This window comes from Heterodontus francisci, chromosome 11, assembly GCF_036365525.1.
Source record: "Heterodontus francisci isolate sHetFra1 chromosome 11, sHetFra1.hap1, whole genome shotgun sequence".
In the NCBI taxonomy this organism is placed as follows: Eukaryota; Metazoa; Chordata; class Chondrichthyes; order Heterodontiformes; family Heterodontidae; genus Heterodontus; species Heterodontus francisci.
The window spans coordinates 79,798,033-79,812,726 of record NC_090381.1 but is presented as its reverse complement, the minus strand read 5'-3'; positions in this window follow the sequence as shown (position 1 = coordinate 79,812,726).

Genomic DNA, 14,694 nt, shown 5'->3' with positions numbered 1-14,694 from the left:
GGCAGTGAATGGTATCATGTCTCGGGATTGTGCATAGCATTGAAACTGATGGATTGATTACAAGACCACTTTCAGTGCAGTATTACTATAAAACTCCCAACAGCAGGATCTTTATGTTTTCACACTGATGCATATTAATTGTCATTCTAGAGCTGAAAGAACAGACTTTGTGGATAATTAATGATGAATTATTACTAGAAAATGAATTAGAATGTGATTGTTTTAAAGGTCTGTCTCCTTCACTTTTACAATTGCATCTCCTCCAATGGCTTCTCCACCCGATCACCTCTGCCCTTGGTCTCATTCTTTTTGTACCGCCTCTTGGCCGACATCATCTGGAAGCACAGATTTAGCTTCCATATGTATTCCAATGACACACCCATGTCAAAACTCCACTTTCTCCATCAGTATCAAGACTATTGCTATGTTATCCAATTGCCTATCTGATATTATAACCTGGATGAGCCATTATTTCGTGCAGCTAAATCAGACAATTGTAAGACTGCTTTCATCTATCTTGGAAGCATCACCTACCTCTGCCTTTACCTCTTCCTCATTGCTGCTATAGTCCTAATCTACACCTTTATCATTTTGAGACTTGACTTTGTCATGAAAGTGCTTTTTAAAAATATTTTTTGAGGACTCATGGTTGAAGATTGTGGAGATGGATTCATTTGGGACTGAAGTGATTCCATAGATGCTGGACTTTGTTTTTTTAAAAAAGGTCACTGGAATGACTTTGGGATTTGGTGTAGAAACACACTTACTGGAAGTCACATGTCTTCAACTAAGTAAAGAACGAGCCTTGGTGACTCAGGGAGTTGTTTACAGAGAAATGACATGTCAAGATTTATGGTGGTCAAGAGTTGGTTTCATTTTGAATATTGTTTTGAGTCAGTTGGGGGTCAGCCAGTGAAGAGAAAAGACATCAGTTCATCATTTCTCCACCTCTCTGAGAAACCCTGAGAATCCCGAGTGTGATAGCTGAAACCGCTGATGCTGCATTTCTCCTGGAAAGCCTGCCAGATTATTCCTCAAAGTTGCCTGAAGAGAACTGCTCCAGAAAGATCCCCGGTGACAGCCGTCTACGCATATTTAGGATGCCAGAATAAAGGGACAACTGATATCATTCCATATCTCTTTTTGCTTCAAGAATTAACACGTATTTAGTCAAAGTATTTTTTTTTTGTCTTTTTTGTAAAGAGATCTCTGCAGAGAAAACCTCCTTATTTTTGTGTGTGTGTGTGTCGCATTTTAGAAGGGAACTTTCATATTCCAAACTGTGTGTTAGTGCTTTGCATCTTTACTGAATAAGTCTTGTTTTACAATAAATAAATAATTTTGTTTATTAGACAAACCTGGTTGGTGGATTTTATTCTGAAATAAAATAGAGCATATAATTGGCCATATCGGTAACTGAGTAAAACATTTAAATATATGTTGTGAACTATGGAGAAGTGGAACTCGAGAAAGACAGAGCACTCCTCCTGCCTCAGTCATAACAACTTCTCCAATGGTCTCTTTGTTGGCATCCAACAGCTCTATACCACAAATGAATCAGAACATTGAGACCTACATCTAAACACACAAAATATCTAATGCCCCTGTTTTGGCCTCTGCGCCTTAGTGAATTGATTTCAAGATTATCATCCTCACCTTCAAATCTGTTCACAGCCTGATTCTTAGCCCACTCAAATTTAATACTTTCCTCCCGTTGTGCATTCCTATGCGTATTGTCTGCTCCTCAGACACCAGTTACACCTCTCCTATAGCTTACAGCTGCTGTTCCCTGCTCTCTGGAATTTCTTCAGTAAACTGTTTTACCTTACTGCTTTCTAATTTCAAAATTGACTTTTAAAACCACGGAAGTATTGTGATCTCCCACAAATGTCCAGTTTTGCACCCTAATGTCAGAATCTGTCTGTATTAGACTATTATAACCTTCTCCCTTCAGCCTCCAAAGGCACACATAGGAAATGCAATGGTTCCATAGGTTCCAGTAACACTTGTGTGAGCATAGACAATGAATGGTGGGAGATTATTTGACCATAAGGCATTGTAATTGAGCAGCAGAGCTTTTGCTGATCTAATGTCCAAGCACACAAACACATGCTGCAAAAGGGTCACTGTATGGTAACGGGAGGCAGAAATTCTGGTTAATTTCCTCCTCTCTGTCTCCCCCAGTCCATTAGCCCAAGGATGCTCAAGTGCCATCATTGCTAGCTCAAATAAGATGACTTGCACCAGGGATTGAACAGGTCATTATGCCTCAGCATTACACCACAAAATTCTTTTCTTTAACATTTTCTTCTCTATCCATCAATAGTACTGATTGTACCAATACTCATTGTAGCAAGACATTGCATGACTTAACAGCAAGTTACATTTTCAAGATAAGATGAATGAGATGCCTGGCATTAGTTTCTGGGGAATATGGGCAGCTTTAAAGCATTTTTATACACTTGTGTATCAGTTTTGCAGGTCGTGGATATTAGTGGGCAAAACAAGATGCAGCCTTTGAATCTGTCTCAACAACAAAGAGGCACTTGAAAACATGTTTGAGTGAAGGTGCAGATTTCCTAATAACTAGGGATCCCAATCTGACAGGTTTTGGATCCAGTTCCATCACTTGCTAAACAAGAAGTTTCTGAGAATTTTAAAAATATTTTTTGCAAAAATGCATAGTTAAGATATTACATAAGAGTTACATTGGGATGGATTTTACCAAGCCCACAACGTTGGGCTCTGAGGTGGAGGGGCTGGAAGATGGGTCCAACAGTGGCCTGCCATGGAGGCCGAGGCTGGGAGGGCCCAACCCAATCCTCCCGATGATAGCTGCATCTACACATTCAAATCAATAAAATGAATACATTAACATAAACTTACCTTTAATATTCCAGGCCTGCTGTAATCCTCAGTGCAGCGGCTGGCACTCCCACGCCTCCAGTTCCCCGTCTGGGGAAAGCCAGGTGTGACACTGGTGGGGAGGGAGGAGCAGTTAATACTTTCAGTGCAGGGGGTGGTGGACGGGGTCAAATAAATGTATGGGGTGCAGAGGATGGTGGGAAGGGGTGAACTTTAAACTTTGGCCAGAATTTTCCGCTGGGCAGGAGGCCCCGCTCACCAGCCGAAGGTTGGTGGTGAGCCCACCTCCGCCGGGCCTGGGGAGCCAGGCCAGGATTTTTCATTCCTCAGGCCCTTCATTAGTCTTGGGCAAGACTTCCACCTCCTTCAGGCAGGAAGTCCCACCTAATGGAGCTGCTGACGAATCAGCAGGCTGGCAGCTCTTAGTCCCAGCAACGCCACTGCTGGGACTACACCCAGCTATCGCAGGCAAGAGGAAGAACAGTCCTGAACTCAGCTAAGTTTTTAAGGCCTCGCCAGGGACAATTGGCTGGGGGCCAACGAAGCAAGGTGGGGTTGGTTGGGGTGGATTGTGTGCGTTGGGAGTTGGGGGCGGTCGGGGCTTCGGGGGCGACCCTATGTGCGGCACAGGGTGCCCGATCAGGAGGGCACAACCCCCCCAGCCCACAAGAAGGCGGCCTGATTTTATCAGGCGGGTGGGGTGCTTGGGGCCTTTGCTGTCCAGTTCCGAGGGTAAAATACGCACAGTTAATTGGCTGCTGAAGGACTTAGATTGGCCTGGGATGGGTGGGCTGTTTGTTGCTGCCGCCATCCTGTGTAAAATTGCAGTGGGGGCGGGAGGGCATCGAGAATGCCACCCCCGCCTCCCACTCAGTTTTACGCCCCCCATCCCCACCACCAGCCCGTTTATTGGGGGGCCGTAAAATTCCAGCCTTTGTGAAATGTTGGGGGGGGTGGGGAATAGTCAGATTTAAAGGTAAGTGTTTTGCAGGGGGAAAGAGCAAATAGTTAATGTAATTTTTATCGGTGGGGGGGGAAGGGGCATTAGAAATTTATTTCATAAATTTTGGGGGGTTGTATCTTAAAAAATTTAAATATGCTGGCAGGGCTGGCTGCTCTTTAAAAATGGTGCCAAGCACAGGCAGCTGATACCTTTGTCAGCAATGGACGTCCCACCCCTTCAAACGATTGGGGAGGTGGTCGGCCGCCCTGCCTATTTAAATGAGCCGCTGCGCGGGTGATTGTGGCAGCTCTTTGGCACGGGCCACCATTTTTTGAACTCAGCACTGAGATCGGCAGCGTGCTCTTAAAATCCAGGCCATCATATTTACAGCACAGAAACTGGGCCCAACTGGTCTTCATTGGTGTTTAAGCTGCATACGAGCCTCCTCCTATCCCTCTTCATCTAACCCTATCAACATAACTTTCTATTCCTATCTCCCTCATGTGCTTATCCAGCTTCCCCTTAAATACATTAATGCTTTTTGTCCTTTTACTCCTTGTGGTATTACGCTCCACATTCTGATCACTTTGAGCAAAGAGATGTTTCCTGAATTCCCTATTAGATTTATTAGTGACTATCATATTTATCACCTCTTGTTTTGGACTTCCTACACAAGTAGAAACATTTTCTCTGCATCGACCCTGTGAAACCGTTCAGAATTTTAAAGACCTCTATCAGGCCACCATTCAGCCTTCGTTTTTCTAGTGAAACAGCCTGTGTTCAGCCTGTCCTGAAAAGTATATCCTCTCAGTTCTAATATCCTTGTGTTTTTTTTCACCTTCATCAATGCCTCTATATCCATTTTATAACATGGAGACCAGAATTCTGCACAGTACTCCAAGTGTGGTCTATTCAAGGGGGGAGCTTTAACCAAAGAAAAGGCAGGTTTGGATCGGGTGGGGTGGGGGTGGGGAGGATAAAGTCGAACAAATCAGATTCCCAACCCCAGCCCACCTTCAACCCTCCCACTTCCAGCTTAAGCCAAGGCCGGAAGGTGGGCGGGCACCCAATCCACTCCAAGGAGCTGTGTTGGAACTTTAAATATAATAATGAGACTGTTGGCCTCATTGTCATTCAGCTTTTCAACATTAACTGCTGTTGGGCAGCTTTGCCTGGGGACCCCGACAACTACATCCAATTGTGGATGTTGACGGATCTAGAAGGTGAGTGTCATTACACATATCTCCTGGATCCATATGCCTGCCTGAGGAACACCGCGATCAGGCACCTGCCCACTAACCTTAGAACCCCACATACCCAAGGTCTCCAACCCCATCCTTGTCCCCACAAAAACAGACCACAGAAATTGCCATCAGGCCTCTGATTCCACCCCTCAAGCCTCCGATCTCCAATCCCTGCCCCTCCAACTCCCCCAGCCCAAATTTTGCCCCCCAGGCCTCCAATCCAACGTTCTGATGAAAGGTCACTGACCTGAAATGTTAACTCTGCTTCTCTCTCCGCAGACGCTGCCTGACCTGCTGAGTATTTCAAGCACTTCCTGTTTTTATCCCAGCGCGTGGTTTGCCTTTTTTTACTGCCCTTATTAACCTTTGCCTCTAATTTTAGTGATTTGTGAATGTGTACCCCTTGACCCTTTTACTGCTCCACCCCATTTAGACTCTTATTATCCAAGCAGTATGTGATCTCTTCATTGACAAAAATGCATCCCACTTATCAATACTGAAATTCAGTCGGCAATTACACAACCATTCTACAAGATTATTAATGCCTTCTTGTATTTTGTCTCATTCTTCTTTTATATTGTCTATACCCTTCCAATTTGGAATCATCAGCAAAATTTGAAACTGTACTTCCAAGTAGAATTCAAATTATTAATTTAAGTGCTGAACAACAGTGTTCCCTGCACCGATCCCTGCGAACATTAGTTCGCACTTTTGTCAGTCTAAGTAGCTATACTTAAACCCTACCCTCAGTTAGCTGTTTGGTAGTCAGTTTGCTATCCATTCTGCTACCTGTCCCCTGACTCCACAAGCTGTGACTTTAGTCATATGATATCTGACCATGTGATATCTGCAAATATTATTGTATTTACCTTCTAAAGGTTGGGTCCTCGGTAGTTGAATGACGTTTCTCAGTGAATTTACACTGCAGTTGTAGTGAGGGTTCAAGCAGGCAACACCCTATTTACGTTCCCTAGCTCCTGCCTGACTGTAAAAAAATCTGCGCAAAGCCAAATGCCTGCATGCACCCAACAGTTAGAAATTTAAAGGATTAGAAAGTGGGGAGGGGAGATGGTAGAAGAAAATAAAACAGATGAAGTAAAGAGACAAGTTATGTCACACCTTTGTATAAGCACTGACAACACCATTAGGAGAAATAGATAAAGTGTATTTTTGTACATTTGGGTGCCATACACAATGGTAGATTGCAGACTAAAAGTCTCCCTGGAAGATCTGGGTTTAAAGAGTTTAAAGATATGTTGATTTAAGCTATCTAATTAGACAGACTGTTATCACACATTTGCCAAGTTCTGATTTGTCGCTGTGGGTTATGCTGTTATTTAATTCATTGTCTGAAGTTAAATCAGTGTTCTTAATAAGATCATGCTGGTACACAGTGTTTGAAAGATCTGCACAATTATTGTCTTATTGATGTGACAGCAACTTTGCCAAAGACCTATGGAGGTATTATAACATTTGAAGCTGTGCACAGAGGAAGAAAATCTACTACAACAGCATCTAAAATTGCCTGTTACATTTGATAAAACCTTTCAGGGATATGGTTACAAGATAGATTATAATATACTGGTAGCAGTGTGGTACTACCATGACCATGTGTTGATTTAACAGATTATTATAATGCTATGATTATAATTATTCTAAACAGAAAGATTATGACTGAGTGGTACACAATTCAAGCAATGTTTGAAATGTAGTGTAAACCCATTGGCTTTTGAAAAAAGAACAAAATCAGGTTAATGTTTTAGGTGTAGACCCTTCTTCAGGTCTGGTAGTGCTAATGATGGGTCTACATCTGAAGCATGAATGGGCCTCCTGTGAATTTCCAGCATTTCCTGTTTTTATAACAGTTGTTTTTGCCTTTCATTTGATGTTTAATTCAACTGCTTTAAAAACTGCTGAACCTGAGTTTGAATCTAATCTAGTGAACACATTTACCAACCTTTTAAAGTATTGTCCACTTATTGTATATGTATAAAATATCTTCTTCTTTGGCCTCCTTATCTCAAGAGACAATGGGTAGGCGCCTGGAGGTGGTGAGTGGTGTGTGGAGCAGCGCCTGGAGTGGCTATAAAGGCCAATTCTAGAGTGACAGGCTCTTCCACAGGTGCTGCAGAAAAATTTGTTTGTCGGGGCTGTTACACAGTTGGCTCTCCCCTTGCGCTTTTGTCTTTTTTCCTGCCAACTGCTAAGTCTCTTCGACTTGCCACACTTTAGCCCCGGCTTTATGGCTGCCCGCCAGCTCTGGCGAACGCTGGCAACTGACTCCCACGACTTGTGATCAATGTCACAGGACTTCATGTCGCGTTTGCAGACGTCTTTAAAGCGGAGACATGGACGGCCGGTGGGTCTGATACCAGTGGCGAGCTCGCTGTACAATGTGTCTTTGGGGATCCTGCCATCTTCCATGTGGCTCACATGGCCAAGCCATCTCAAGCGCCGCTGACTCAGTAGCGTGTATAAGTTGGGGGTGTTGGCTGCCTCGAGGACTTCTGTGTTGGAGATACGGACCTGCCACCTGATGCCAAGTATTCTCTGGAGACAGTGAAGATGGAATGAATTGAGATGTCGCTCTTGGCTGACATACGTTGTCCAGGCCTCGCTGCCATAGAGCAAGGTACTGAGGACACAGGGTTGATACACTCGGACTTTTGTGTTCCGTGTCAGTGTGCCATTTTCCCACACTCTCTTGGCCAGTCTGGACATAGCAGTGGAAGCCTTTCCCATGCGCTTGTTGATTTCTGTATCTAGAGACAGGTTACTGGTGATAGTTGAGCCTAGGTAGGTGAACTCTTGAACCACTTCCAGAGCGTGGTCGCCAATATTGATGGATGGAGCATTTCTGACGTCCTGTCCCATGATGTTCGTTTTCTTGAGGCTGATGGTTAGGCCAAATTCGTTGCAGGCAGCCGCAAACCTGTCGATGAGACACTGTGGACACTCTTCCGTGTGAGATGTTAAAGCAGCATCGTCAGCAAAGAGGAGTTCCCTGATGAGGACTTTCCATACTTTGGACTTCGCTCTTAGACGGGCAAGGTTGAACAACCTGCCCCCTGATCTTGTGTGGAGTAAAATTCCTTCTTCTGAAGACTTGAATGCATGGGAGCAGCAGGGAGAAGAAAATCCCAAAAAGTGTGGGTGCGAGAACACAGCCCTGTTTCACGCCACTCAGGATAGGAAAGGGGTCTGATGAGGTGCCGCTATGTTGAATTGTGCCTTTCATATTGTCATGGAATGAGGTGATGATACTTAGTGGCTTTGGTGGACATCTAATCTTACCTAGTAGTCTGAAGAGACTATACTATATATATGCATACAATGAGACCAACTATGATGAGTTTTTTTCGTCATTATTTTATTGTTGTTTGTCCCTGCTTAAATTAACCTTTTAAGATGACAATTTATTAAAGTGGAAGTGGCTTAATTAGGACACCAGTGTAAATAACTCATTTTTAACATATTGAACTAATTTAATACCACAATAAAGCAGTCAAAAAAGTAATTACTATTACAAACGAAACAGAAAAGAAAAAACAAAAAATGATAAATTTGTCTTAATTAGTTTCTCTAGGACATTTGTCCCAATATCATTGCATTTACTATCTGGATGTTCATTCAGATCCATATTTTGTTTGCACTGCACCAGCAACAGAGCCCCCTTCTGGTTAAAAATTGAATATTTCAACCCAGGTTTTTCACAACAAGGCAGAACACCTGCGTTCAGATTCTTCTATTGGTCAAATGGTTGAAGTGCTCATTTTTAAATTAGTTGTAGTTTCCCTTTAACGAATAGTACACTGCAAAAACACCATCGTCATTATACTAAAAGCAAAATACTGCGGATGCTGGAAATCTGAAATAAAAACAAGAAATGCTGGAACCACTCAACAGGTCTGGCAGCATCTGTGGAAAGAGAAGCAGAGTTAACGTTTCGGGTCAGTGACTCTTCTTCGGAACTTCGGAGTTCCGAAGAAGGTGCACTGACCCGAAACGTTAACTCTGCTTCTCTTTCCACAGAGGCTGCCAGACCTGCTGAGTGGTTCCAGCATTTCTTGTTTTATTATCGTCATTATACTAGTATGTGTGGAGCTATCAATTTTTGTGAGGACGAGAGTGATGGTACATGGGGCCACTGACAAATGAATCCAATTATATTGGAGTGGAAGTGAATCCGAGTAATGGACATGCAGAAACCGATGCATTTAATTTTTAAAGTTTTGCACAGCAGAGAATATACTACTAGTCAGCAGATCTAGCAAACATGCTGAGTGGTGAACAGTAGCGTGGTGTTATGAGAAAGATAGATTAATGCAGAAATGCCCTTTTGTTCTTTCCAGTGGATTGATAGATGGTGGAAGGTGATAGCAGTTGTGTAATAAGGCAAATAAAATAGGAACAAATCAATTTGGAACATTAAAGAAAGTGGGTGGAACTCGTGTCTGTAAATATTCTTTTTTAACAACAATATCAAATGTGAGGCTTGATAAAGAGACTTCATCGTCAGCATTTTGGCTTTTTTGATAGCCGTAAAACTGGAAATTATACCTGGAAATATTCATAGAGTCATGGGCAGAATTTTACGACCCACCGACGTTGGGGGTAATGGCGAGGGGGCCCGGAAAATTCTTCCAGGCAAGGCCCGCCACGACCCCCAAGGCCGGGAAGGCCCCGCCACATTTTACTGGCGGTGGCAAAGCTTTGGTGTGACCCTCCTGTCGCTGAGCAGCGGTGCCTTCATTTAAATGTTAAAATGAATTAAAATAAATGCAAAATAACTCACCTTGGCCCGACTGCCAGCCCACACCAATATTCCGGCCGGTGGTTGGAACTCCTGCACCATTGGATCTCAGTTTGGAGATCCGACGTGTGACACTGGTGGGGAGAGAGGAGGAGTAAAATTTTAAGGGCGGAGGAGTGAAATTTTCAGTGCGGCAGAGGGGGAGTGGACAAAACTGTTTCCATTGACTGAGGGGATGTGGGAAGGGGTTGAAGGGAAAAGGTGATTGAGTTCGGGGGGGAAGTTCAGCTTGGGAATAAAGTTTTTATGGTGGGAAGGGCCCAAAAATAAAGTATATGGTCATTGGTGGGGTGGGGGGGGGGGGGGGTGGTGGTGGTGGTAGAGGGACTCTCAGCAGTTATTGAATTTTTTTACAATTATTGTCAAAGAAATGTATCTTTAAATGTAAATTTGGATGAAGGGCTTGAAGCCCTTTAAAAATGGCAAAGGCGTCTGTGTGCCGTTGCCGGCGACGGAGTGGCTGCCCCCTCTACATCATCAGGCGTGGCCGTTCCACCCCTCCATCTAAATGAGCCCCATTTAAATATCGCGAGGGCTCAGCGGCGTAGAAGTCGCGCGTGCACCACACTTTCTTTCAAGCTCGCCGCAGAGAACGGTGGCAAGCTTATAAAATTCAGCCCATAGATTCATTTTACGGCACATAAGGAGGCCATTTGGCCCATCGAGATCATGCTGGCTCTCCACAGAGCTATGCTGTCAGTCCCACTGCCCGGCTCCATTCCAGTAGACCTGCAAGTCTATTTGTCTCAGGTATCCATCCAACTGCCTCTTGAAGTTATTGATCATCTTCACTTCCACTACCCTTGTAGGCAGTGAGTTCCAGGTCATTACAACTCACTGCGTAAAAAAAGTGCTTCCTCATATTTCCCCTGCAGCTTTTGCCCAAAACTTTCAATCTGTGTCCCTGAGTCCTTGTACCATTTGTACCCTGCTTCTGTATTCAGTGCCTCTATATACGAATCCCAAGATCCCATATGCTTTACTAACCACTCTCTCAATATGTCCTGCCACCTTGAAAGATTGATGCACATGCACCCTCAGGTTCCTCTGTTCCTGCGCACTCTTTCAAACTATGCCATTAAGTCTAAATTGCTTCTCCCTATCCCTTCTGCTAAAATGCATCACCTCACACTTGTCAGAATTAAATTCCATCTGTTACTTGTCTGCCCATTCCGCTAGCCTATCTATGTCATGTTGCAGGCCGTTCATATCATCCTCAATTTTTTCCGCACCTCCAAGTTCAGTGTCGTCAGCAAATTGTGACAAGAACGAGTTTTAAAAAAAAAATCTTCATTAGATTTTAGCCCCACTTTATAGACCTTGGATTCATTAAAAAATAATTGAGCAGAGAGGAACTTTCCATCTGTGCAAGTCACAAACATGCCAATATTGCCCACACAGTGAGAACGAGCATAAAATGCACATGTGCAAATAACATAAAGGCATAAAAAGGCCGACATATGGTGCAGTTATAAAATGCCACAATAGCTAGATTTATCTGCTTCTAAGTACCATTTGCCAGTCCATGTACTTACCTCTTGTTACAGTTTGGGTTCCATGTGACTGATTTCATAGCTTACCATCAATCCCTGTGTGGAGAGGACAGTGCAAACATTGACTAAATTTTTTTGTTGAAATTCTGAACCCTTTAGAGGGTTCAATCACTTGTGATTGTATCAAAACATTACTACATTATTTCTGTGCTGTACATTTCATGTAGTTGCCACAGACACTGAATTATTATGTTTGTATTTTGACTTCCCAGCTACTAATGAGTGATCTCCGTATACCATCATCTTTTTAAGTCTCAATATCCTCAAATTTGCCATGTTATTAAAAGCCTTATTTATGGCACACACTACCTGCCCTTATACCTTACTTTCTGTCAACTGATCTTGAGTCACATATTTGTGCCAACATGTAAGATTGAAAATTGCTGTGTGAACATTTGTAATGGGAAGATCTACCTAAAGATCTGAACATTTCATATATAAACACTTCACCATCATAGTTTGTTATTGAACCAAGTGAACTACTCAATGTTTTTCTTTAAAAAAGGTTTATTTTCTGCCATTTTTCTGCTTAGTAAATAAAATTTCTTGGGCTAAAAATTTGTTTGCCCTGTCTTTTGGGCACAGGGATCACAATTCACGACCTGCCGCATTGGTTCCATTGGAGGTGGGCAGCACACAAACCTGGTACTCTCACTTCATTTATCTGATAGTAGCATGAGCTTGAGTGGGTTCCTGGCTGCTAGTGCCCATTTTTGCGCTGCCAGCTGCCTCTTTGTTCGGTAAGGGGACAAGCAGCATTGCTCTGAAATCATGTGATCAAGGCCAGTGAATGCATCTTCACAAGACTTGGGGCGGCACAGTGGCGCAGTGGTTAGCACCGCAGCCTCACAGCTCCAGCAACCCGGGTTCAATTCTGGGTACTGCCTGTGTGGAGTTTGCAAGTTCTCCCTGTGTCTGCGTGGGTTTCCTCCGGGTGCTCCGGTTTCCTCCCACATGCCAAAAACTTGCAGGTTGATAGGTAAATTGGCCATTAGCAATTGCCCCTAGTATAGGTAGGTGGTAGGGCAATATAGGGACAGGTGGGGATGTGGAAGGAATATGGAACTAGTGTAGGATTAGTATAAATGGGTGGTTGATGGTTGGCACAGACTCGGTGGGCCGAAGGGCCTGTTTCAGTGCTGTATCTCTAAACTAAACTTAAGCAGAGATTGACAGATTTCTAAATAAATAAAAAATAAATAAAAGACATCTCCTACAAACCATACCACAAAACTCTCACTCTGCTCAATGTACCATACCCAACTTGATTGAGCCAGATAGATAAGCAATCACAGTCGAACTTGCCATTGGAAATGAAGGCTTATTGAGGTTAAATACATCTGGTCATTCAGAGGACGACTTAAAGAACCCAGTTGAACCAGCTGAAAGTCAAGTTCAATTTCAGAATACACTGCCTGTTTATGGCATTCTGGCAGCAGCCAAAGGAGATAACAGATCAATTTGTGAGCCAATATAGAGATAAGGGGTGTGACTGAGATTTTTCTGAGACTGAGCTAGCTGACAGGATTATGGAGCTCGTGATAGCATCCACCCCCATTGAAGCATTCCAAAAAGATCTCCTTGACCAACTCAATGGCTACAATTTAGACGCCTTGCTTGAAAGCAGTCGTAAATTCAAAGCCATCCTTATGGGCAGGCAGAGCCCCTAAGTCCTGTGCACTTTATCTATCATTGACAATGTTGCCAGCACAACCAAACATGGCGAGTCGTGTAGGCGGTATGGCCTCATGCACTCACCAAGAAGTTGTCTGGCCTTCCATGATATTTGCCAAGTATATGTCAACAGAGAGCACAATGCAAGAAAATCAAGGCACAACAAGTCAAGTCAGAGGTGGATGCATGACAAGTATGGCATCCCAACAGAAAGAGGGAACAGTCCAAATACCAAAGGCATAAAATACACTGGAAGATCAGCCAGACTGAAAAGGTGGAAAGTGAGCATGACCAAGACACAGGCATTTCATACTGTCAACCTCATGGAGTGTATTGACACGGTGGGATCTTCAGAAGCCTTTGCTACCATCCAGGTTATTTGCCTGTAAAAGCCTGGCAAGCACACACTCTGGACCAAGATTGATACAGGTGCAAGTCCCAATATTCTACTGCTCCACATCCTGAAGAACATGTATCCACGGCAATGGCAAATTATGGCTCAACCAACCACCGCCAAGCTCACGGCATACAATGGTTCAGCAATTCTGTCTTTGGGATCCATTACGCTCAAGTACAGATACAGCAACTCACCCTGGTCATCCCAAACTTTTTACATCGTGGACACCACAGGTTCATCAATTGCAGGCCTACCGGCATGCAGACACCTGACATTGGCGATGATTCACAGCATCAACATGATAGTGGCGAAGACAGCAGACCACAACAATAATGGCAGACAATTTGCAATCAGCAAGACCAGGAACCGCAGGAGTTGAGCTATAAACTCAAAATACAGACAATTCAAACAGCCAACAAGGTAGTTCAGGGTCCAGCAGAAACTGATCTGATGATTGAGAAGGAGTGCAATGGCCCATGCAAAAAGGTACAATATCTCACAGCCCAGAATAAGTGACTACTCACTCAATTAAATGAAACTAAAAGAAAAATAGCTGAGATGGACTGCTAGAATAAAGACAATGTGATGGCACTGAGACTTCGTGAAGCAGGCAGCATAGAAGCTGTGGTTGAGCTACAACAAAAAAATTGCTGCTCTGGAGATACAGCATAAATGCTACCCAAGCCTCGGTGAGGATTCTTATAGAGTCATAACAGCACAGAAAGAGGCTATTCGGCCCATCAAGACTGCACTGGCTCTCTATGGAGCTATGCAGTCAGTCCCACTCCCCCACTCAATCCCCGTAGCCCTGTGAATTTATTTCCTTCAAGTAGCCATCCAATTTCCTTTTGAAGTCATTGATTGACTCTGCTTCCACCACCCTTGTGGGCAGCTAGTTTCAGGTCATTACCACCCACTGCGTAAAAGAATTCTCCTCATATTCCCCCCGCATCTCTTGCCCAAAACCTTCAATCTGCGTCCCCTAGACTTGTACCATTAGTTGATGGTGTCATGCTCGGAAGGAGCCATGATGAAACAAACAATGAAATGGAGGAATTATGAAAACAAAAAGTGAACTGTTAAATTTGTACCACAGACAAAATGGAGTAGCGGTCAGGTGACCCATCCTGTATTGACAATACACACCTTCATCTGTTGAGGATGAACCTTGTTAACCTCATCTGTAATAGCTCTGGGGAGGACCC